Source organism: Artibeus jamaicensis, unplaced genomic scaffold (assembly GCF_021234435.1).
Source record: "Artibeus jamaicensis isolate MK-2021 breed Jamaican fruit bat unplaced genomic scaffold, CSHL_Jam_final contig_497, whole genome shotgun sequence".
Taxonomy (NCBI): domain Eukaryota; kingdom Metazoa; phylum Chordata; class Mammalia; order Chiroptera; family Phyllostomidae; genus Artibeus; species Artibeus jamaicensis.
In genome coordinates this window covers 6,139,685-6,162,329 of record NW_026521863.1, presented here as the reverse complement: position 1 = coordinate 6,162,329, position 22,645 = coordinate 6,139,685, and the positions used below count along the sequence as shown (strand labels likewise).

Here is a 22,645-nt window from a genome sequence, read left to right as displayed (position 1 = left end):
AGGACGCTGAAGGGTCCCTCCTCCTCTACAGCAACCAAAAAGAGAGGTGCTGCGACCACCACCACCGGGGACCCTTCGGCGACCGGCGACCGTCTCCACGGGCAGACGCGCGGCTTCGCGGTCGGAGCAGGTCTGGTGGAGGCTGTGGCAGGCCACTTCCGGCCTCGACTAAGTCCCGACCCCGCGGTGCTGGCCCCGCCGCGTGCGCCGGACCGTGCGGCGGGCGGGCCAGGCCGGGCTAGTTAGGTTGTCCCCACTGCGGTCCGCGCTGTGGAGTGGCCGTGAGGGGCCAGGGCTGCGCAGTGGACGCACGTGTGCGCGGGGGCGGTTGGCGGGTCGGTGGGGTTGGGCTCCCCTCGTGGGGGCAGGTGGCGGCCGGCCGGGACCCCAGGCCGGAGTGGGGGGGGGGGGGCAGTGGGCGTTCGCAGCCCGGAGTGAGGGCGCGAGGCCGCTGTCAGGCGCGGGCCAACCGCTCTGGGTCACGTGGCGCGGTCACGTGGCCCGCAGCCCAGCTCAACAGCGGCCTCTGTGGAGGGAGGCGGAGACTCGCCGGAGACGCGGGGGGAGGCGGCGGCAGCGGCGGCGGCGCGGGGCTGCAGCAGACGGAGAGGCGGAGAGGCGCGAGCTCGGAGCCGCCGCACGGCCCCCAGAGGTGAGGCGGGCAGGGGCCGCTGTCCCCATCGCCCTCCCGTACGGGGAGGCGGCGGGGGCCCATCGCTGCCCGGGGTGCCCTCCGAGCCGGGCCAGCGCCTGTCCCCTCCAGGCGGGCGTGGGGACCCGAGCCCCGGCCTGGCCCCTCTGCCGGCGCAGCGGGGGCTAGGCGGGAGCACGGCGGGCGGTGCCCCAGGCCGGGCCCCCAGGCCGGGCCGGGGGCGGCGGGCGGGCCGTCTCGGGGTCTCTCCGGATGGCGCGTGGGGAGAGGGTGGCGGATGCCCGTGCTCCGGGCGGCGCTGCCCGCTGCTGAGCTGTTTTCGCCTTTGTTTCAGCGTATCAGAAAATGGGACGAAAGAGAAGCTTGGTGTGCGTGTGCGTGTGTGTAAATCAGGAGGCGTTTGGCTTGAAGCCATTTTTTTTGTTACTTGTAGAGCCAGAAAATCCCTTAAAAACGGTTTCCCCGGGGAGATGGGGCTGTGCTCCTCCTCTTCCTCCCCAGTGTCTGGATGGAGTGGATTTCCCTCCAGCCCGTGCCCACCTTGTCGTCCTCCAGGCCGCCCTGTCTCCCTCCGTCCCCTTCCTGCCGCCCACCTCCGTGATGCCCGGCGTGAACGGGGCGCCGGCACAGCGGCACAGCGGCCGGGTCACCTGTCGTGGCAGCTGCCTGGAAATACTGGCGCTCCTGCTGCCTGGTCTGGCAAATCACGGGGATTCCGCCCAGAGAAGCAGCCCTTCCTCTCTTTCCCCTGCGATACACAGCAAAGTGCATGGTGCTGGGTCTGAAGTTGGACCCGCTTGGGCAACTAGCAGCAAGAGGAGTCTATTTTGCCCCGTCCGAGCACTGCAAGGGTGGAAAGGTGAGGGCCACCTAGCTTTGGGGAGGCAAATGAGGGTGACCCAGTCCTACTGTGGGTGGATGCGACTTGCCTGCTAAATTGCCACAGTGAGCAGAAAGTTTCCTAACACTTTGCTTCTCGGGGACAATTAACTCCCCTTGCTGGGAGCTGTTTCCTGGATTTCTCTATTTGGGGACTCTGCCTCTTGGTGTTTTGCAGTAGTTCCGCAGGTTTACTTAAGGATACCCAATAGACAGGATTTTTAGAAAGCACAGGGAAAGTAATTTCTTTCTAAGGTTTTGAAGAATGTAAATACCCCTCTTTGGGGAAAGGGGGGGTCCCTTTCCTCACGCCTCTTTCTCTGTGTCTCGGGTTTCCATTTCTCAGTAGTCAGAGTTAGATTCTTGCCGGCAAGGCCCCTGGGAATGGTGCTGTGGCCCTGGAGAGTGCTCACCACCAGGCCCCACAGCGCCAGACTGCTGGGGTTGAGGTTGTCACGGGAGTTAAGTGACAGGGCACCCTGCACAGAGGAGAGCCACCACCTTGCCTCCAGCCCGGCCCCGGCGGTCCCCCTGCCTGGCTGTCTCGAGGGGCACTTTGCAAGCCGATGTCGACATCGTGTGAGAGCCACATTCAGACTCGTGGGATCTCAGGCATCCACACTTCATTTCTCTATAGTTTACTGTCATGGAAAACGAGTAAGTAAGTGAATCGTAGTAGCCACATCTAGTGTTTAGTTTTTTAGTTTAAAGGCTGAATTTTTATGAAAGAGTTGTTAGAGAATGTGAATTTCCTTTAAGAATTTGAAATGCTCTCATAGGGTTGTGAAAGTAGCAGTTTTCCTGTGCTGGGAGGGGGTGTTGTTGACCTCGAGGGTTAGAAGTATGTAACTTACTGAACTAGAGAGATCATATAGGGCACAGACTTTAACACAATGGAGCTGTCAGACATGGGAGCAGAGTGGAAAGCCAGGATTGCTTTCTGTGCCTGACTCATAATAATAGAATGAGTTTGCTACTATATATTTTATAACAATGATTTTTTATTTAGAAAAGATGTGTGTACCGTATTGAACTTTCTAGTTTTCATATGAAAGTATAAGAGTGGCAGTTTGGTTATTCACACTTTTTCCCACCAAAACTCTTAGGTAGAAAAAAAATTTTTAACCCATAAAATGATATTTGGTTCGTGAAACCTGTTTAACATTGAACCATCGACATTGGTACTGAGACCCCAAGTGAGGGAAAGACTCGTAGAGAGGGCAGCCTTCCTTTTAGGCTGATTTCAACCCTCTCATTAGATGGCGTATAGGACAGAGGGTGACAACCAGATTTTCTTTTTTGTTTTAATGCAGATGCGCTGAATATTGGAATTCAGGAACATTCACTGAGTGCCTGTCTTGTGCATGGCTAGGGTAGGACATTGTTTTTATCTGTGCTACTGTGTTTACAGTATTCATCATAGTGTTTCCTATTCTTTGTGTGGATGAAGAAAGATTGAACATGGATTGAATGGTCCAACTATGCATGTGATTCATCAAATGCATTAAAGATTGGGCAAAACTTTTATTAAAATGCTTTGATTTAGTTATTGCATAGGTTTCTATTTAGGATTCTGTGAAGTAGTTTCAATATTACCAGAAGTTACGTATTTGCCCTTAGTGAGACTGCAGGGACTGTACAGTAAAATGTCAAATTTCTTTTAACTTGGCTAGCATAATATTAACTTAGTTCATAAATGTTAGTATACTAAACATACTAAATTTTTTCATGATAAAGTATATACATGACATAAAATTTGCTGTCTTAACCACTTTTGTGGCGTTAACCACAGTTCAGTGGCGTTAACCACAGTTCAGTGGCGTTAAGTGCATTTATTACATTGCTGTCCAATGTAAATAAATTGCCACCATCCGCCTCCATCTGCTTCCAGATGTTTGTAGTCTTCCTGAACTGAAACTCTGTACTCAGACCCCTTCAACAGTAACTGCCCCATCCCTTCCTTTCCCAGCCCCTGCCAACCACCATCCTACTTCTCTCTCTGGCAGTTTGGCTGTTTAGGGACCTCATAGAAGTGCACTCTACCCTGTTTGTCCTTTTGTGACTGGCTTATTTTTCATTGTTTGATGTCTTAAGGGTTTTGTCATGTTGTCATGTTTCAGAATTTTCTTTTAAGGCTGAATAATAAGCCATTATATGTGCATACTGTATTTTGTTTATGAACATTTTACATTTTAACATATTAAATATTCCCAACTGTGGTAATCTCATGATGCTAGGAGCTCTCACTGCAAATTACAGATATCTTTGTTAAATTCAAACAGGAAAACAAATTAGTTATTAGTTAATGCATAGTCCCTTTTAAAATATAGGACCCATTGGGGATAAAATTAATACGTCTGTTATGTCCTTATTGGGTCCCATCATCCCCTTCCGTGTGGATAGTGGCATATGGTACATATGAAATATGTGGCTCATGCAGATGATGTTTTTTGTTTCTCAGCTGTTACTATAATGGTGATATGTTCGCTGTGTGGGAGAGTATATGGGACTTACCCTGAGGTAATACAGATTGTATAGGAAGGGTGGGAATGATGTCTGATTATTTCCCTGGGTTCACTACTTCCCCAAATCATAAGTCAACTCCTAGCATCCTCCTGTGGTGATGGATGAGGTTTTTTTTCTTTTTGTGTGTGTGTATCTTTATGAACTCCTTTATTAGTGTATGTGATGTTTCAGTCCTTTCAGTTATTATCCTTTGGGTGCTCTAATTGCCCAATCTTTGGGCAGATAGGCTTAGTCAGGTTGGCTTCAAGTCCTCTAGTAACCTGTGGTAGCTTCCTTGCTTTTTGTTTGCTATATGTTTCAGACATCTCATACCATTCCTGTTCAGATTTAGAGTCAGAACAGACCAATTTATTAAGAGGAAAAAAAAGGAAAAATAAATTACCAATAAACATATTAAAATAGTCAATTTCACTAGTAATTAAAGAAATGAAATTAAAAGCAAAAATGGGTACCATTTGTTACAGATCTGATGTGTCTTCTCCAAATTCAAACATTGAAGCTTAATCCCTTTGGGAGGTAATTAGGGTCAGGTCAGGTCATGAGCGTGGAGCCTTCATGATGGGGATAAGGTTAGTGGCCTTATAAGAAAAGACAGCAGAGAGCTTTTGTCCCCTCCCCCCTGCTTTCCCTCCCCACAGGTCATATACAAAGAAGAGGTTGTAGGAACACAGAGCCAAATGGCAGCTGCCTTCAAGCTAAGAGGAGAGGCCTCAGAATGAAACCTACATGTTGGCATCTTAATCTTGAACTTCTCAGCCTCCAGAATTGTGAGAAATTAATTTCTGTTGTTGAAGCCATTTCAGTTCTGTGGTATTTGTTATAGCAGCCCAAGCCAAAGAAGATAAAATATTTTTCAAATATTATATTGGTAATATAATTTAGACTCCATTTAGACATTGCTAGTTGTGAAACAATTTGATAAAATGTAACAAAGTATTATATTGTTGATTACTTTTGGTAATCCTTCTCTCAGTAACCTTAATATTTGGGCACTTCCCAGTTTGCAGTGTTAATAAGGATGATAGTAATTCCTAGGTCTGGTGAAGATGGAGGGAAGTATGTACTTTCAGTCTCAGTAGAGGTGTAAATTAATGCCTCATTTTACATAGCTGCTATTATGTATCAGAATGTAAAATTTGCATAGCCTTTTAACTCAGCAAGTCCTCATTTAGGAGTTTATCCTAAAAGAATAATAGGAAAAGTTAACAAAAAGATATGTATATAGTAAAGAACTATCTGCAATAGTACGTACTATTATGTAGTAAATAACCTTAAGTAAGGAACTGAATAATTAGGTTATGGTACTTTCATTGTATGCAGCCATTGAAAGTAATGATACGAGTCTATATTAACCAGTGTGGAAGGATACCCATGATATATTATTGAGTGAAAAAGGGAGGTTACAGAGTGGTAGGCATAGGGCACAGCACTTATGTATAACATAGACATTGCAGATGCTGAACACTAGGCTGTGGTGGCCAAGAACCAGGCCTTCAAGGCTCTAGGCTTTAGGAATCATCTAATGTAAAGTCTTTTTCAGTTGTCACGGTCTCATTCTCAGGTCAAAAGATGCAGTTTTCCTGGAGAAAGAGTATGAATGCCTTAGTTTGGATAATTTGCCCACCTTTTGTCGTGTGTGTGTAGAATTGCTTTCAACTGACAGTCCTACAAATACCATGAGAAATGGAGAAGGAGTCTCAAAGAGAGCTGGAGGTGCTTTTAACTAAAAAAGGGAAGACAAGGATGTTAAGGTGGTCGGTGACAGGGGCTGTGAAAGAATTCAGAAAGAAAAGAAAATGGAGAGAATAAAGATTTCGTCCACTCTCCAAGAAAGGAGAGGGGCTTGGTTTGGAAAGATACGCCAGCCTTGAGGGGTGGGGCTTTGAGCTTTCATTTGATTATAATTGGATTAAAAAGGGGGGGTTGCCGTTGTGTGGCCCCTGGGCTACTGGAACGTTGTAAACTTAGTGCAGTTTGTTCCGATGTTATCTTCTGCCTGTGGCTGTAGGGAGTGGTTGGTTCTGTTCTTCCAGTCATTTCCAGTCCTGGGGACAAGCTCAGAAGAGTCAAATGTCAGTCATGTTTAACCAGGTCAAAAGCCTGCTAGGCAAATGGTGCCACGACAGCTAATAGGGCTGGCTTTGTCCTTTCATTCCTCCTTCTGGTTTTAAGATGAACTTATTCTTAATGACCTCGTCTGGTTCTGGTTCTGGTTCTGGTTCTGGGGAGTAGGGATGAAGTGCTCTTTTTCTGTAACTACTTCCTGCGGATTGTGGACATAGAGTTGGCCCTGCCTGTGAATCCAGGTATGGGTTGTTAAGAGGGAGAGGGTGGAATTGCATAGCCCAAAAGGCAAGAGCTGTAGACAGGCTCATTTGCAAAATGAGTCTCCGAGAGCTTGGGCACTTTGTTGGATGAAAGACGTGAGCTATCTTAGGAAACATGGCTGGTCGAGCAACAATGAAGAGAAGAGCTGCAGTAGGACTTAGGAAAGGAGTCAGCCAGGACAACCAGAGCCAGATGTTGGTTTTAAAATCCCATGAGTTAAATCCTCCTGTGGTTCCTTTTTTATAGAATTTGTTGGTTTTTGTCGATGATATTTTGTAGATTATTTTGTATTTTTCCAAATTGGTCATTTAAGCACAGCACAGGTCCCTCCCTAGTTAGCCATTAGTAAGTCTAGGGCTCTCTTATTCTGTAGGATTACTCACTAAGTGTAGGGCTCGCATGTTCTATAGGATTACTCCTGCTAGGGAAGTGATTTGTTCTTGTAGGGTGTTAATTTGGATGGCTACGTCAATTATTTGTTGAGTTACTGCTAAGGATAGTCACTGGGCCATGAAAATGGAGTTTAAAAGGCCTCTGAGGCCAGTTCCTACTCCAGCTAGAATGCAGATTATGATGAGTAGAGCTAAGCCCCCTCCCCCTTTTTTTTTTTAATAGAAGGAGAGAAATATCAATGTATGGTTGCCTCTTGTGCGTCCCCTGCTGGGAACTGGCCTGCAACCCAGGCATGTGCCCTGACTGGGAATCTAACCTCGATCCTCTGGTTCACAGGCCCATGCTCAATCCACTGAGCTACACCAGCCAGGGCTAAGGCCCCCTTTTGACTCTTGTGGGTTGAGAGTATAAGGGTAGAGGTATATTGTCAGTGACAGGGGTAAGTTTGGGAGTAATATAAGCCAGAGTAGAAGTGCCTGTCCAATTAGTAGTCAGGGATAGGCCTTATCCTCACGGAAGAAGCAGGTGTAGTTTTTTGAGTTTAGGCCAATATCAATCATGATGTTGAAGTTGGGCTTGGGTAATTTTTTCACTGGCTGCCTCAGTGCCCTCTCCCCTAACAGGTGGTAGCTGGGGTCCTTCCGCCAGTGGGGGTAGGCATGCAGTATGAGCTGGGGTAGAAGAGGAATTGAAGGCCCAGTTGAGGGAAAGAATAGTGGGGTTTCAGCCAACACCGTCATTTTGGGAGTGGACTCTGAGGTCCTGTACTAGTCGATGGGCGCTCTCTGGTTTCCCGATGGGGGGACTAGGAGTGTTGTGAGGACAGTTGGCGGGTCTTCATAAACCTGATTTGAGAGACATAGTAATGAGGGGTTTAAGTCCCTTGAGGGTTTCTAGCTTAATTGGGTATTGTGAGCAGCAAGGAAAGCGTGTGGGACCTTTCACGTGGATAGTGATGGGCTGTATGTGATGTACCCGCTCAGGAATGTTGGTGTTCCAGACACTCCTATTTATAACCTCAGGGCGGATGGAGTTCAGGAGGGAGACAGGGCTGAGGAAGTTCTCAACAGTTCTGAGAAAGAAGCCTGAGGGTGTAGAAGAATCTGAATACCTAGTTTAGTCATTAATCTCTTCTGAGGGGAGGAGGGATGAGACAAGTGGGAATTGCTAAGAATGAGTGAGCAAAGACCAGATCTCCCAGAGGGCAGAGGCTGAGGGTTTGTAGGGTGGCCTGAGGCCTTCCCTATACCCCTGTTTTGGAGATAGGAGAGGGAGACAAAGGGCCCAAAAACTCAGGGAGAGCAGAGTGAATAGCTCTGGTATCAATTAAGAAATTGGTTAGCTTTCCTGCAACTGAGTTACCCATTGTTGGCCATTTCGGTGGTGCAGAGTGGAGCCCGCCTGGGGTGGTCAGTCCACGTCTGCAGGAGAACCAGGAGGGCCGAGGGTATGGAGAGAGCCCCCCTAGGAGTGCCTGCTGGTTCCAGAAGGGAGTTCCATCTCCCCCTTTGAGCAGAGGGCAGTCCTTCTTCCGGGCCCCAACTTTTTGCAAAATGAGCATGTCCTGGTGGTTGCTGCTTTGCTCCAGTGACCCTTTTGTTCTCAGTTGAAGCAGTTCAGGCCCTGGTGCCATTGATGGCTGTCCTTGCTACTGCGTCAGGGGTTCCTTCCTATAAAGCCCCTTAATTGCTGAGGCTGACATTTGGAAAACCTTTTTTTTTTTTTTTGCTCCTGGGATCAATGTTGACCTCTTTCCCTTTTCTTCTCTTGTCTGTCCTCATCGTGATTGCTAAAGGCTTTGAAGGCCACATCAGCTAGCTCTGGCTGTGGGGTTTGAGGGCCCTCTTCCAGCTTTTGGAGTTGGTGCTGAATGTCTGGGGCTGACTGGGAGATGCAGTACATTGCTAGGATAGTCTTGCCCTCCCTAGAATTGAGGTCTAGGTTAGTATAGAGGCAAAAAGCCTCCAAAAACCTAGAGAGGAAAAGAGCAGGGTTCTCATCTGGACCTTGAGTGATTCCCTTCACCTTGTTGTAGTTAACAGATGTAGTAGTAGCTGATTCATTCCCTTTATGAGGCAGGAGTGCGTGTGATCCCATTTACTATGGTTGGGAAGTTAGTTTGGTTGTCCACCTGGGGTCCTGGTCAGGGATGGTTGTGGTGCTGGTGGGGTACAAGTATTAGGCTGTTTCTGATTTAGGTTGTTCCCATACTCCTATGTCTTGGCCCAGATGTGGCCTCTCTCTGCCAAATTGGTACATGTAGGAAAGATAATATGAATGTCTCTCCAGGAGAGGTCACAGGAATGAGTGAGATATTCAAACTCCTTTGTAAACTTTGCTGGGTTTGCCAAAAAGCTGCCAAGTCTAACCTCATTTTGGGAGAGGTCTGACACTGAAAAGGGAACCTGGACCTGAATAATACCCTCTGATTCAGCAGCCTCACAGGCTTTGGAGGTTCCTGAAAGAGACAGTCTGAACAGGTATGGCTGGGAGAAACCCGGTCTTAAGGGGGCCAGGGAGAGAGGTCCGAGGGGAAGTAGGGAGAGGAGATGGAAGGGCGGCTAAAGAGTCATGTGATGGGGAATATGGAGGAGAAAGTGTGAAGATGGGGGGATGGGCTGAATCTTGGGGAGATGGTCCGAATCTTGGGAAGATGGAGGTAGAAGGGAAATAGGTGTAAGGAAGACTGTGGGACAGAAGTGCAGAGATCAGGATGGCGAGAGAGTTTGAAAAATTCCTGAACATAAGGAACCTCATATCATTTCTCAGGGCAACGACAGTAATGCTCGAGGTGGTGGATAGTATTATAGTTAAGTGATCCATTCATGGGCCAGACTTCCTGGTCACCCAGTTTGTGTGGAGGCCAGGCTGTGTTGCAACAGAAAATCAATCGCTTGGGCTTGAGGTTGGTAAGTCCCAGAGCCTTCAAGTTCTTAAGTGGACAACTCAATGCATAGTCCTTGGATAGCGTTGATTGAGTATCGCCTGTGCTGAGAGCTACAAGAAAGAAAAGGAAAGGATATCTTAGGGATGAGAACAACTGAGAGTTGGGGCAGGGGAATGTTTGAGAAGGGCATCCCCAACTCAAATGACCTAGAGGTCTGCCGCCCAAGTTGAGTGTCCTTGAGGCTGAGGGAAGACTGAACACCAGGTTCCGCCTCAGAACCAAGTGAGCCTGGGCCCAGAGCGCAGACCCATCCCCCAGGGGGATGGTTGGAGGCGTCCTTCCCAGCTGAACCCTGCAAGAATAATAGACCTAGTACCTAATAGACCCTGGGCTGGGGGTTTACTACAGTCAGATGAGGGGATGAGCTGTCACTCCTGATAGGATGTTTTCGTCCTGATATTCAGAGAAACTTACCTGACCTCCAGCTGAGAAGATGGGTGAGGAGGGGGAGGCTGTCTGCAGAGTCCTCTCTGGGAACCTCACAGACATAGGGGTAGGGGGTTCACCAGGTTGAGTTTCCGCTGCCCATTGCTCCCCTAGTCACCAGTCTCAAGAGGTTAGAGGAGAGGGAGAAATAGAGAAGGTCCTTGTATGAGTCACTGACATGTTAAGGAGTCAGTGACATGGGCCGTGAAAGAATTCACAAAGAAAAGAAAATGGAGAGAGTAAAGATCTTACCCACTCTCCAAGAAAGGAGAGGGGCATGGTGTGGACCAGGTTTTAGGGGGTGGGGGCTTTGAGCTTTAGTTGCATTATAATTGGATTAAAAGGGGGGGGTTGCCGTTGTGTGGCCCCTGGGCTGCTGGAATGTTGTAAACTTAGTGCAGTTTGTTCCGATGTTATCTTCTGCCTGTGGCTGTAGGGAGTGGTTGGTTCTGTTCTTCCAGTCATTTCCAGTCCTGGGGACAAGCTCAGAAGAGTCAAATGTCAGTCATGTTTAACCAGGTCTCAGGTCTGCTGGACAAATGGGGCCGCCATAGCGAATGGGGCTGGCTTTGTCTTTTTAAAGGGAGTAGAAGTAGATGGCCCACTACATGTTCAGACGAATGGGGCCCACTAGGGGTGGTGTGGCTGTGGACCCCACAACATGCTCAGTTAAAATTAAATAAATTCTTTGCTCAGAAATGTTGAATTAATTGCCATATCTCCATAAATTACTGTAAACTCTGATAAATTTTGTACATTCTTTTTCTTTTAACATTGCTTTTAGGACCTATACCAGTGGGTCCACTATTTGGTTTCTTGCTTTTTAGAAAATGATGGGTCAAAATTAAAATTTTGTAATGTTCATAGATTTTTTAATTATGTATTTTTAAATATGGTTAATTCAGAATCATATATATTTCTCTGATGTCAGTAAATAGAAATGTAAGTCTTGTCCTTGTGTAGTGTCAAGGATATCCACCCTTGAGAGAAAGAGTATTTTAAGAATAGAATTGAAAAGTAGCATGTATGAGAACTTCCACTAGCAGTGGTGTAGTAGGCTGTGCAGTGTGGACAATTATTCTGGAGGTGTGCAGAGGTGCTGTGCAGAGAATGTAGACTTACTGGAATATCTTTCTTGCTGTTATTATTTTAATTAAAAGCACAATTAGAGTCAAATTGATGTGAAAGAGCTTTGAGAAAGGTAACACACTGTAATTTAAGATACTAATTTCTCACTTTTTAAAATTTAAAGACTCATTTTAGACCTTGATAGATGTGAAAGAATTTAGAACTGCGTGATACAAGGTATTATGTTGTTGCGGTCATTTCTGCTAGTCCTCTTCTGGCAGTCTTAATACTTGGACACTTTCCGTCAGTATAAAGTTAGTGTGTCAGAGCTGTTCGTGTCTGGTTAGGGCTAAAAAGTTGGGCTTTTTCATTAGTAGTTTTTATGACAGAAGTCTCAGCCTTTACTTTTAAGTTTCAGCTGTCACCCAGCTAGTTACTGGTTGGCACTTTTATACCTGCTTTCAGAAATTGTTGCTCAGTTTTCAAGTTCCACTTAAATGTTATAGACAGACTTTACTAGGTTCATAATTTTCTCATCCTACTGACTGCTTTCACCAGTTTCTTGTGAAACAAAAGGAAAATTAGTTTAACTATGAGGCAGTTACTTCTGATTTGTGTGTGTGTGATTTTCAGCCTCTGGCAAGGAGAATCAGGAGTCATGTGTAGAAAACCCTTCTAGAACCCTTCTTCCATGTTATTGTCTCCCTGCAGACTCCCTCCGTCACTTTTGGCTATTAAAAGTGTATGTCACCACCCTAGGGAAAACACATGGCGTTAATTGATCACTGTAATAAATAGTAGTTTCAGAGGTCCTTGATGAGCTATAGGCTGAACTGTTAGTACTGGGACAATTCTAATATAGTAAAAAGTTGATCAGTAGTGATGTGACCATATGCTGAGACTCTACAGGGTTGTGTTAAGATCATGATCAGTTTCTTAAGTTTCAGACAATCCTCTTAGCTACAAAACCTGATGAACAAATTCAACTCCATTGGTTAGAATACCAAAACATGCATTGTAAGAAGTTAGTTTATACTGTGTGTGTAAACCCTGGTCAGCCAGAGCTGACATATTAGGTGGGCAGAGTTGTGTTTCAAATTGTTAAATAATCAGAAAGTTTTAACTGTGTGTTAACATTTGTCAGGTTAGAGAATAATACCTTCAAAAAGTTATCCTTAGCTTTAAATAATCCAAGTGAAAGGAGTTTGAGTAGCATGTGTTGTGGGGATAGCAGGTGGGTGAATATGGTTAACACTCAGGTCGTATTTTCTAGTGCTTGCCAGTAGTTTAAACCTTCTTTTGTTCCTTTCATCTTTTCTCATGAAATGAGAAACTCAGTTTTGTGTTTCCTGTGTAAAAAGTTAACTTTTCTGAATTAGTTTTGATACCTGAATAATGAAATAAATTCTGTAATATTTAAACTACTTGGAATAAAATACAACTCTAGCAAAAGGTGGAAAGCTAACAGTTTTCTTGTGTTATTTCAATAGCAGTAGTTTTGGCTACTGTGGCAGAAGTGGAATGCAGGTGGCACACGGACTGCCATCTCTGTGCCCAGCTTTGCTTCGGAGGAACCAGGGAATGAATTAGGTAGCGTAGGGTTGGGACGCTACCCGGAATCTGCCCATTGGAGCTTCTTAGAGCATCAGTTCCCGACCTTTTTGGCTGTATGGCATCCTGTTTGTGTTTGCTCTTGTGTCTCCCTCCTCCTCACCATTCTCCTGGCTTCAGCAGCCAGGACTCTGTTATCAGTGGAGAGTAAAGTGCTGATATGTGAAGTCCACAGAAAATTGCCATGATTCAATTTTATATAATTGTGTCAACCTTTAATTTTCACTAATTACTACCAAACCTTTTTTGTCATTTGCCATTTTGCCTTTGCCATTGACAAACAGTATGATTATATTACTATATGGTATAGATTTATTTATACTTTTGAAAAGTTAAACTTCATGTTTTGAAAAAATCTGTGGTACAGTATAGTGAATTGGATTTGTATCTTATGTGTATTTATGTGTAAGACGTGGTAAAAAAAAAGCATTAAGTACCATTTTAAGTCCCTCCTAGGCTGAAACTGTTTCTCTTTACAGAACTAGGTAATAGAAGAAATAGTGTTTATAAGGTGCTTTGAAATCAGCCTTCTATGAATTTATTGTACATTGTAAATCAGTAGAGAAGACTCAAGGGTGACCGATGGTTCAGATATGACGCATCATGTTTAATTCAGAGAGCCGTGGGATATCAGGGTCTTCCCTGTCTTCGCTTTCTGTGTTCTGCAAATAATTGTGGCCTCTTTGGCTGACTAAGGTCATAGACATGGAATCTCCTTGGCTGTCCTATGCCTGTGTTCGGATGGTGAAGTTCTTTCTCTTTCACATGACACAGAAAGATGGGCATGTGCTTGGCTTTGGGGAGTTGGTCTGTTACGACAGCCATAACTTTTTGTGGGAAACAGGGTGAGCATTGTAACGTGAAAGGTACCAGTAATCTCTGGAGGTGACAATCTCTGGAGGTTTAAGCCAGTTACTTCAACCTTTTAATTTCAGTCAGTTATTGTGGAATCTTTTACTAGATTGTTAATGACTAGCAGAATTGGTGTGAGTTGATCCTCTTTTGGTTTTTTTAAGAGGTAAAGTGGACCCCAGTTGTCTGGAGAAGGAGGCGTACTGGGGAGTCTGGACTCATTCACAAATTAAATCATGAACGAGCTTCTAGAAGTTAAGATTTGGTTTAATTCCTTTTTTCTTCATTTTGTCTTTATCTGTTCCCACGTAATGTTACTTTGAAAACTGAACTATATTGTAGCATAGGAAACTCCAGGCAAGTAAGGCAATAGAAATCTGCTTAATTTTCTGGAAGAAGATAATAAATAAACTAGGATGCAAACTTTCAACTACTGAATTTTTAGTCTCAAGGTTTTAATCATGGTCACAATATTCTCTGTGAAAAATATTTGTTTCTTAGCCTCTATCGTTTATGTGTGGCTTTTCAGTGTCACATGAGATTTATAATTTTCTGCTTAATTTTTAACATGGTAATATAACTAATACTAACTTTCTCTCTCTTTTTTTTTCAATCCTCACCTAAGGACATGCTTATTGATTTTAGAAAGAAGGAAAAGGAGAGAGAGAGGTAGAGAAACATGGATGCGAAAAGAGAAATTTGGATTGTTTACCTTTCTCATGCACCCCCATGGGGACTGAACCTGCAACCTAGGCATATGCCCTGACCAGGAATCAAACCTGCGACCATTTGGCTTACAGTAGGACAAAAGGAGTAGGTTGGAGTAGGGCGCTCCAACCAAGTGAGCCCCACCAGCCAGGGTCTAACATTAATTCTTAATATGATTCCAACTCTTTCTTCATATAAACTATTAGAATATGGAGACCTCTTGAATAGAGTATATTCTCTCTTAAAATTCTCTGGTTCCGTACTAAATTCAAAAATAACAAAAATAACAAAAACCAAAATATTACTAAGGTAAGTTGGTTCTAATATAAACTACTAACTGAGTTCGATGTAACTGTATTTTATGTAAAAGACACTTTTTCTTTGAATAGGTGAGTCTCTAGAAATCCAGGTAAAAGAGGCTTCATGTGGGACGTGACTCCCTATCTGTGGTGAATGCTTTTCTGCATCTTTTTTTCTGTTTATCTGATTGACTGGTGGAGAAATTTGAGTCTAGTTTGATATGCAAGGTCTTTGCACACCTTAGTCTTTTCTTAGGACTCCCACTTCTGGTTGTGGTTTGATTTATTTTCACTATTGTGGGCACCGGGCAGGTAAGCTTGACATACTGGACTCATAAAGAGGAGAAGAGTTTGGATTCTCTCTAGAAAGGAGACTTTGGTTAAACAGTGGTCAGACAAACAGAAATGAGTTACTTCTGGGGAAGGCCTCCTTGAAGATCTGCTTCCTCTAACAGAGCTCCCAGGCTAGGGGAAGTCAGTGGGAGGGGAAACCACGTTCAAGGAGACTCTGAATTTGAGTTTGGACCTGTCTTAGATTTGAAATGTGTGGAAGCAGTTGTAGCAGATGCAGCACCTAGGCATGTAGCCTCCACCCCCTTAATGAAATTATACTATGTTATGGATATTAACTCTTTTTCTTGTGTGTATGTTACAAATATTTTCCCAGTTTGTTGGTTGCCTGTCAACTCTAACTCTGCTCGAGATATATGTTGATAAATAAAAGTCTAGGTTTTCTATGTAGTCAAATGTATCCATTTTTTCATAGTTTCTACTTTGATGGTTTGCTTAGAAAGTCTTCCTGTAGATATTTTTCCCTTTTATTCCTTTTTTTTCTGTTCTCTTTTCCTCTCCCCCACTCCCTCCTCTTTCCTGCTACCCCTACCTCTTCCCTCCCTTCCCCACTCTTCCTCTCCTCTTTTAAGCACATAGGTTTTTAAACTTTTCAAAATGAACTTTTTATTTTGGAATAATTTTCGATTTACAGAAAAAGTACAACATAGTACAGAGTGTTTCCATATACCCTTCATCCAGTTTTCCCTAAAGTTAACATCCTATGTAACTATAGAATGCTAGTCAAACCTTAAGAAATTAACATTAGTGCCCTGGCCGGTGTGGCTCATTTGGTTTGTCATCATCCTGCAAATTGGAAGGTTGTGGTTTGATTCCTGATCAGGGCTTGGGTTGCAGGCCAGTCCCCAGTCGGGGCATGTGCGAGTTGATTGATGTTTCTCTCTCACATCGATGTTTCCATTTCTCTCTCCCTCCCTTCTCCTCTCTCTAAAAATAAATAAATGAAATCTTTAAGAAATTAACATTGGTGCATTGTTCTTAACTAAACTCTGGACTTCATTAAGATTTCACCAGTTTTTCCACTGGTCTCCTTTTCCTAGAGTGCCAAACTGCATTAAGTGGGGTGGATTTAAAGAGGCCAAACCACTAATAGCAATATGGTCTGTAGATTAGCTGTGCTTAAAACACTGCATTTGTGTAGGGTGTGACAGTTTATAGTATGTAATTGATATGGAAATTATTCTCCATAATTTCCTTATCAGTTACATTGGTCTTATGAGACATATCTGCCCCTAGGATCTGTCTCGGTGGTGGAACGGTTCTGCGTGTGCGGGACCACGTGGAACCTGTCCAGACTGTCATTTGCTGCCTCCACCTCCCATGCTGTGTGACTCCTGAGATGTCTTTGCTCTGGCACTGTCACCACATTCTTCTTTGGCCTGGGCCAGAGTGGGATGTCAGGATATGTTGTTGAGTTTAAATCTTGAAGAAAGAGGCTTCCTCACTGTGAGGAAGCTCACATCAAAGTAAACCCCAGAGTATCACTATTTTCACCCTCCAGAGCCACTCTTCCAACTTTATTGCCTAGATGAAGTGCATTGTATCTGATGAGAAGGAAGTGTGGTGGGCATGTGTAAGCGCATGTCTTATTGTTTCGATAGGTTTGAAACTCTGCGGCTTGTTTGCCCATCTCTACCCTTGCTTTAGGTGGAGACAGATCAACAGAATTAAGAGTTTGGAGGCCAGGCAGGAAGTTAGGTAGAACGATAGCCATGTTGGTAGCTTCATGCCTATACTGCCCGATAAAAAATGACAAAAGCGGGAAGGCCTTTTAGTTGCCGCTGCACTATCTACAGGCTTCACGACTCACACTGCTGTGTGAGTTGGGCTAGGCTTTCTCCTGGGTAAATGGTAGCTTCTACTTGTGCATTCAAATCTGTCTGCTTTCTTAACCTTTTCTGCCATGGATGCTTGCGCCCCCCTCCCCCGCCCATCCCCAAGTGAAAAGCAGTGAGAGTAGGAGTGATGTGCATGCCTGGAGAGGTCACTCAGTGAAGGAGCAGAGGAGAGGACTCTGGCTTTGCATTCTACAGATCTGTAAGGCAATTTCTGTAGATCCGTTATACTCCATACCAGCTAATGGGGAGAATTGGTAGAGCATATTGGAGAGCCTCCAACCCAGTCACAAGTAAGTCAGAAATAGAATTTTTATGGTAGACGTGTCTATAAGCAGGAGTCAGTCTTTTTTCCCCCAGAGTTTTTCTTGGTGGCATGTAACTTTTCATTGCAAGTAATATTCCTTTCAAATGTAGAACACTTAGTTTACCAAGCTTTTTCCTACATGTGCCATTTATGTCAAGCACACATTTTTTATTTTATGAAAAAACCAAGGCCAAGGTGTTTGCCATGAAGAAGTACTGGGTATAAAGGTAGAATTTCATCTAGTCAGAGGGGTCAGAGATGGCTCTGCGGAGAAAATGTGGAAGCTTGGTGAGGGAGATCCCTTTTCATGCTGGGCCTCCCAATCCCATATTTAAGGATTTTGTTCTTTATTGCAAGAACTACTAAAGAGTAGTTCTTTACTGCAAGGGCCATTGAAGGTTTCAGTACTGGGTGTGGCAGGAGGACAGTGAGCTATAGTTAAGCTGCCCCTTCTAAAAGAAAACCTTGGCTTAGCATTCTAGAATCAAGTTTAATTTGCTGAGCAGGCAAGGTGCCGTCAGTGATTAAGGTCCTGGTGATTAGCAGGTGCACTCAGAAAGCACAGAGAAGCATTTCTGCTTAGAATCTGATGAAGTCAACAATATAGATTCTTCTTGCCAGTGTGTGTATGTGTGTATACACACCTTTGATGTTTTCTAACTTTGGTGAATTTGTGAAGTCATTCTCTTAATGTTTGATTATTTAGGTTAAAAATTATAGCAGGGAATCTATGTTAGGTATATCAAAACAGGATGGATGGCTTAATTGTAAATAAAATTTTGAGGATGTAATAATATGTCTGAAATTGAACTTTTAGCATCTCCAAAGGTTTTTTCTCCAGGTTTGATATAGTAAGATGTGCTCTGATTCTGATGCATATGGATATATTAGAAAACTGGATTACATCCCAGTGTCATCCGGCGGGGAACCTACTTGAACCATAGAGTGGAACTGCAGTGGAAGTTCAGTGCTCCTGTAATTATATCAGGATGTGATGTAGTCCCTCTCTATGTTTATTAATTAGTGGAGTTGTAATGAGAATTTTCCCCCACGCTTTCAAGGATGCTGATCAGTGGGCATCTGGGCAGGATTTTAGTTGTGTTTGGGAGCCTTCTGTGTACAGGTGGGAGGGATTTGTGTTTCAGGTGGCGGCAGGTGAGCCTCCCACCAAGTTAGCATGATGGGAACAGGACTCTTCTGGGTTGCCATCTGCTTATGGCTGATAGGAAACCAGCAGTGACTTTGGAGGAGTTTATGTTGAAATACTTAGGAATTAGTAATGTTAAGACCATGCTGATCAGGTACTGGGAGGCAGGGGGAAATCGACTGTGTGGAGTGTTTTCATTATTACTAATTTCAACAGACAGCTGCTCGGGTTCAACAGTCCCCACCCCACCCCCAAAAGAAGCACAGCTCTTTTCTGCCCACCCAAGTCAGCCCCAGTTCTGCACTAAGTTGCCCATGGCCACAGGCCACCTTGTTATGACTGTCAGATGTAGCATCGTGCACAGTGCTTGCTGCTGAGGAGATCCAGTCTGCCTCTCTGACCCTTTTAATGTGTCACTTTTTAAAAATGGTAAAATACACAAAAATTATCATTTTAATCATTCACAAAGCGTAAAGTTCAGTGGCCATCATGGTGGTGTTCAGCCGAGTACTTTTACATACAGCTGCCCCTTTAGCCCTCAGGGGACTGGCTCCAGGGACCCCGCGGGCACCAAAACCCACAGATGCTCATATAAAGTGCTGTGGTGTTTGCGTGTAAATGATGTTTGTATACGGGCTGCAGCAGGGTGTGCCTGCAGTCCCTTCATTTGTGATCGATCCTAGTGCTCGTAGTGTGCAGATTCAAGTTTTGCTTTTTGGTTTTTTATTTTTATTTTTTTTAAATTCTCACCAGAGGGCATTGTTTTTCATTGCTTTTAGAGAGAGGGGAAGAGGGAGAAGAGAGAGAGAAACACTGGTGTGAGAGAGAAATATCAATTGGTTGCCTCGCCCATGCGTGCCCTGACCAGAGACTAAACCCTCAGCCTAGGCACGCATGTGCCCTGACAGGGAGTTGAATCTGCGACCTTTCAGTGTACGGGATGACACTCCAACCAACTGAGTCCCACCAGCCAGGGCAAGTTTTGCTTTTTGGAACTCTTCTGACTTTAAAAAAGAAATATTTTGAATCTTTGTTTGGTTGAATTCATGGATGCTAAACCTGTGCCTGTGGAAGGCTAACCACAGGGGAAAAATAACGGCGTAGGAAATCTACTATGAAACTTTTGTTTCTACTGACTTACTTGTAACTTTGGTTGGAGGCTTTCTGATGTGATCTACTGATTTTCTCTATATTGGTGTGGACTTAAAAACAGCGGATGCTTCCTTCTGTGTACTAAAACATAAAAATACCATCAGCATGCTCTGTCTAATGTGATGTCCCTTTCAGTTTTAAGCTCAAGTTCACTTTCTTTCCCTGTGGGAGTTGATGAGGTGAAGTGGAGGTGCTGTGCCCTCATTTCTCTGAGTTTGGTTTGCTGCTCTTGGACCTGGGAAGCTCTGCTCTCCAAACACACAGAGTTTTGATGGTATCCGAAAATTGCACTGTCTCTTCTGAATAATACTTTAAAGTCAGGGTGCGGAACAGAGAACAGCTCACTTCCCCTTAACCTAGCATTATTAGGTAGGTCAACTAGAGGAGTTGACCCGTGGTGGCCTGGTGAGGATGTGTGAGTTTGGAGTTACCCTGTTCAGCCTTGGCCACAGAAGTGGGTTCTGAGGTATCACTCGCCTCCTCTGGCTTGCATGCAGCCCCTGCTGGGTTCAGTCTACCCGTAGCTTTCTATCTTGCCTCTTTCAAAAGAGTCAGCAGAAAAGACTGTAAAGCCTTCTGTTAATTAGGATCGTATTTATTGGGAGAATTCTGGGCTGTCTGCTGAAAGCTGCGCAGGGAAATAGAGACTGGGACGCTATATGGACAGGCCTGGAAAGCTCCTTCCTCCCTCTTTCCCCATCTCAGCTTCCCTCGGCACAGACCTGTCTCCGCAACTCCTCTGCCCCTGAGGCAGACATGGCTACCAATGCCCTCTCCCTTTTTTAATGGTACCACCCAAGTGTCTTGAGAGACACTCTTCTGTATTCCAGAAAATTCTGGATTTCTGGGAAGAAGTGATGAGTGGTCTTAGAAAGTGGTGACTCCTATGGCAAGTGTGGGGAGGCTGGGAGCAGTTAGGACATCTGTGCCCCAAGGTCACAAAGGTGTGAGGTTAACAATCATGAAAGGAGCGCCCGGTTATGAAAGCAACTAAGCTTTGCATTAGAAATGAGTCCAAAGCAAAACAGTAAAGCCCCAAACTAAATCAAAACACAACTCTACCGCCACCACTGCCAAGTAGGTTGAGGAGGTGAACCTGCTGAACAAATTGGGGAACTTTTAAAAAATTAAATCTTTTTCTGTAAAATAAGTGGTAGCCTATTTTCATATCAGCATTGTTTGAACTCAGAGAAATTGTCACCAAAGTTTTATTAAATACAGTAACTTGATGTGGGAGATACATTCTTAAAAACTCAAGTATAAAAAGTATATTTTTAATGAAATGATTTAAATGCATGGGATTCCTCTTATTAGAAGGAATCCTTTTATAAATGTTCCTCTAAAATCCACTAATGGAACTTTGTAAATTTGAATCTTCCTGCATCGCATTCACTTAGATCAAAAAGTAGCAGTGGATTGTCCTTCCTGCTGTCATGGTCTCGTCTGGGTCACCAGTTCATCGGCAGATCACACGCTGCACTGATTTCTTAGGAAATGAAAAGGAGCTATTCCTCTTTTAGTTGTGTGGTCACATACCCACGCCCCATATGAATCTGAGAACCCTCTGTGAATTGAAAGTCAGTGAAGATTGAACTCCTCGTGTGAATTGGGAGCCTGTATGCACAGGCTCGTATCTCCAAGGAGATGCGAAAGTTTCGCTTAGCGCATGGTGACAAAAGAGTGGTCTGATAACTCTAGGTATTAGTGCCATTCTGGAATTTATGAATTTCTTGGTTTGGCGTCTTTTCAGATGTGCAGCATCTACTTTATTTGCACATATCATAAAGGTGGTTTAGTACCCATCTGATTTATTAATGTGTTGAAAATTACAGTTCAAACTGTTTTTCCTCCTCAGAACATGTGGATTATGTGGAGCTGAGGGGATTCACACGAGCACCTGAGTAAACGCTGCTACGATGGAAGACACTCTCACAGGCCAATGGAAGGCTCTCTCACATGCCCCTCTGCTAAATTTCCTACTTTCCAAAGGGTTGAAACTTCATTACTGCTTTAGAAGGCATAGGATCCAAGTGGTATTCTAAGATAGCACAGAAAGAGCCCTTCTGTGCCTTGAAAATTGGGAGTGCTGCATGCGGGTTGTGGGGAACCCTTTATCCCACACGGCCTGTCTGTCCTTACGTGGGCCTCTTCCTCCGTGCCATGAGGGATGCCCGGAAATGTCATGTCTTAAATAGGCTGTCTTGACCGTACTTCTCATTAAAAAGGCAGAGCCAAGGAGCTCCCAGGATGGGGGAACCCAGTGCCTTCAAAATGACATCAGAAATAATAATGTAAAAACAGAAAAAAGGTTTCATGTGGTCCCTCGTGACAACACAGAAAAAATCTAATATTGTAAATTTGATAGGACACCACCTTTAGCTTGCTTATAAAGCATGTTACATTCTTAAGAGCCTTTTTATAAATGTCGCTTTGGACCTTTATTTGTTGATAAAGGTGAAAAAGGATGGAGCAAAAAGTCACCGTTTACAGACGGGAAACTGAGTTTGGGAGAAGCTGTGCACCGTTTGTGGTCTCCCGGCTGTTACCTGGCGGGGCTGACTGGGGCCAACTGGGGCCGACCGGGGCCCAGCTTGTGGTGCCTGGTCAGATTCATTTTCCACCTTACTTTATCCACCAGCCCTTTAAAAAGACATTTTATTTGATGATAAATTTACTTACTTTAGGGCTCAGCCCCTCCCACAAAAGAATTGAGGTAGCTTAAACACAATGACTAAGAAGGAAATTAGGTGGATAGAAAGTTTTGGCTCAAGTGAGTTTGCTTCTTAAATTTCGAGAATGAATATAAGAGGAAAACTGTTAATTTGATTAAAGTTGAATCCTCTGGGAACCCAGAACTCCCCACCAGGTTTTAGGTTAGGATTGAGCCCAAATTTAGTATTATATGAATGGAGAAAGTAGTAATAAGTAAGGGAGCTTTGTGGTTGCCTTACCTTTGCTCTTTTGGTGTTATACCTAGTGCATCAATTTTTTATTTTCTAATAAATTTAAGCATAAAAAATAGCAAAATATTACAGTCTATTTGTAAAGTAGAGGAAATCCACCTGTAGTTTCCACCATTATTAGAACTTAAGTAAAGAAATAATTTAAGTATTTTATTTACTTAAGAAATTTTATTACTTAAGTAATAAAGAATTAAGAAATAC

At 44.2% G+C, this 22,645-nt stretch overlaps 1 protein-coding gene across 3 annotated transcripts in view; it reads left to right on the top strand.

Moving 5' to 3' along the window:
* The first annotated feature begins 558 nt into the window (after window positions 1–558).
* Window positions 559–22,645, top strand: part of TULP4 (TUB like protein 4) — a 205,876-nt gene continuing 183,789 nt past the window's right edge. For 2 of the 3 annotated variants that reach the window (XM_037126219.2, XM_053668691.1), the window contains exon 1: window positions 559–652. The gene's annotated coding sequence lies outside the window, so the exon portion shown is untranslated. Of the gene's footprint in view, window positions 653–1,207; window positions 1,512–22,645 lie in introns of all 3 variants that reach the window. The other variant, XM_037126218.2, reaches the window with a different exon arrangement.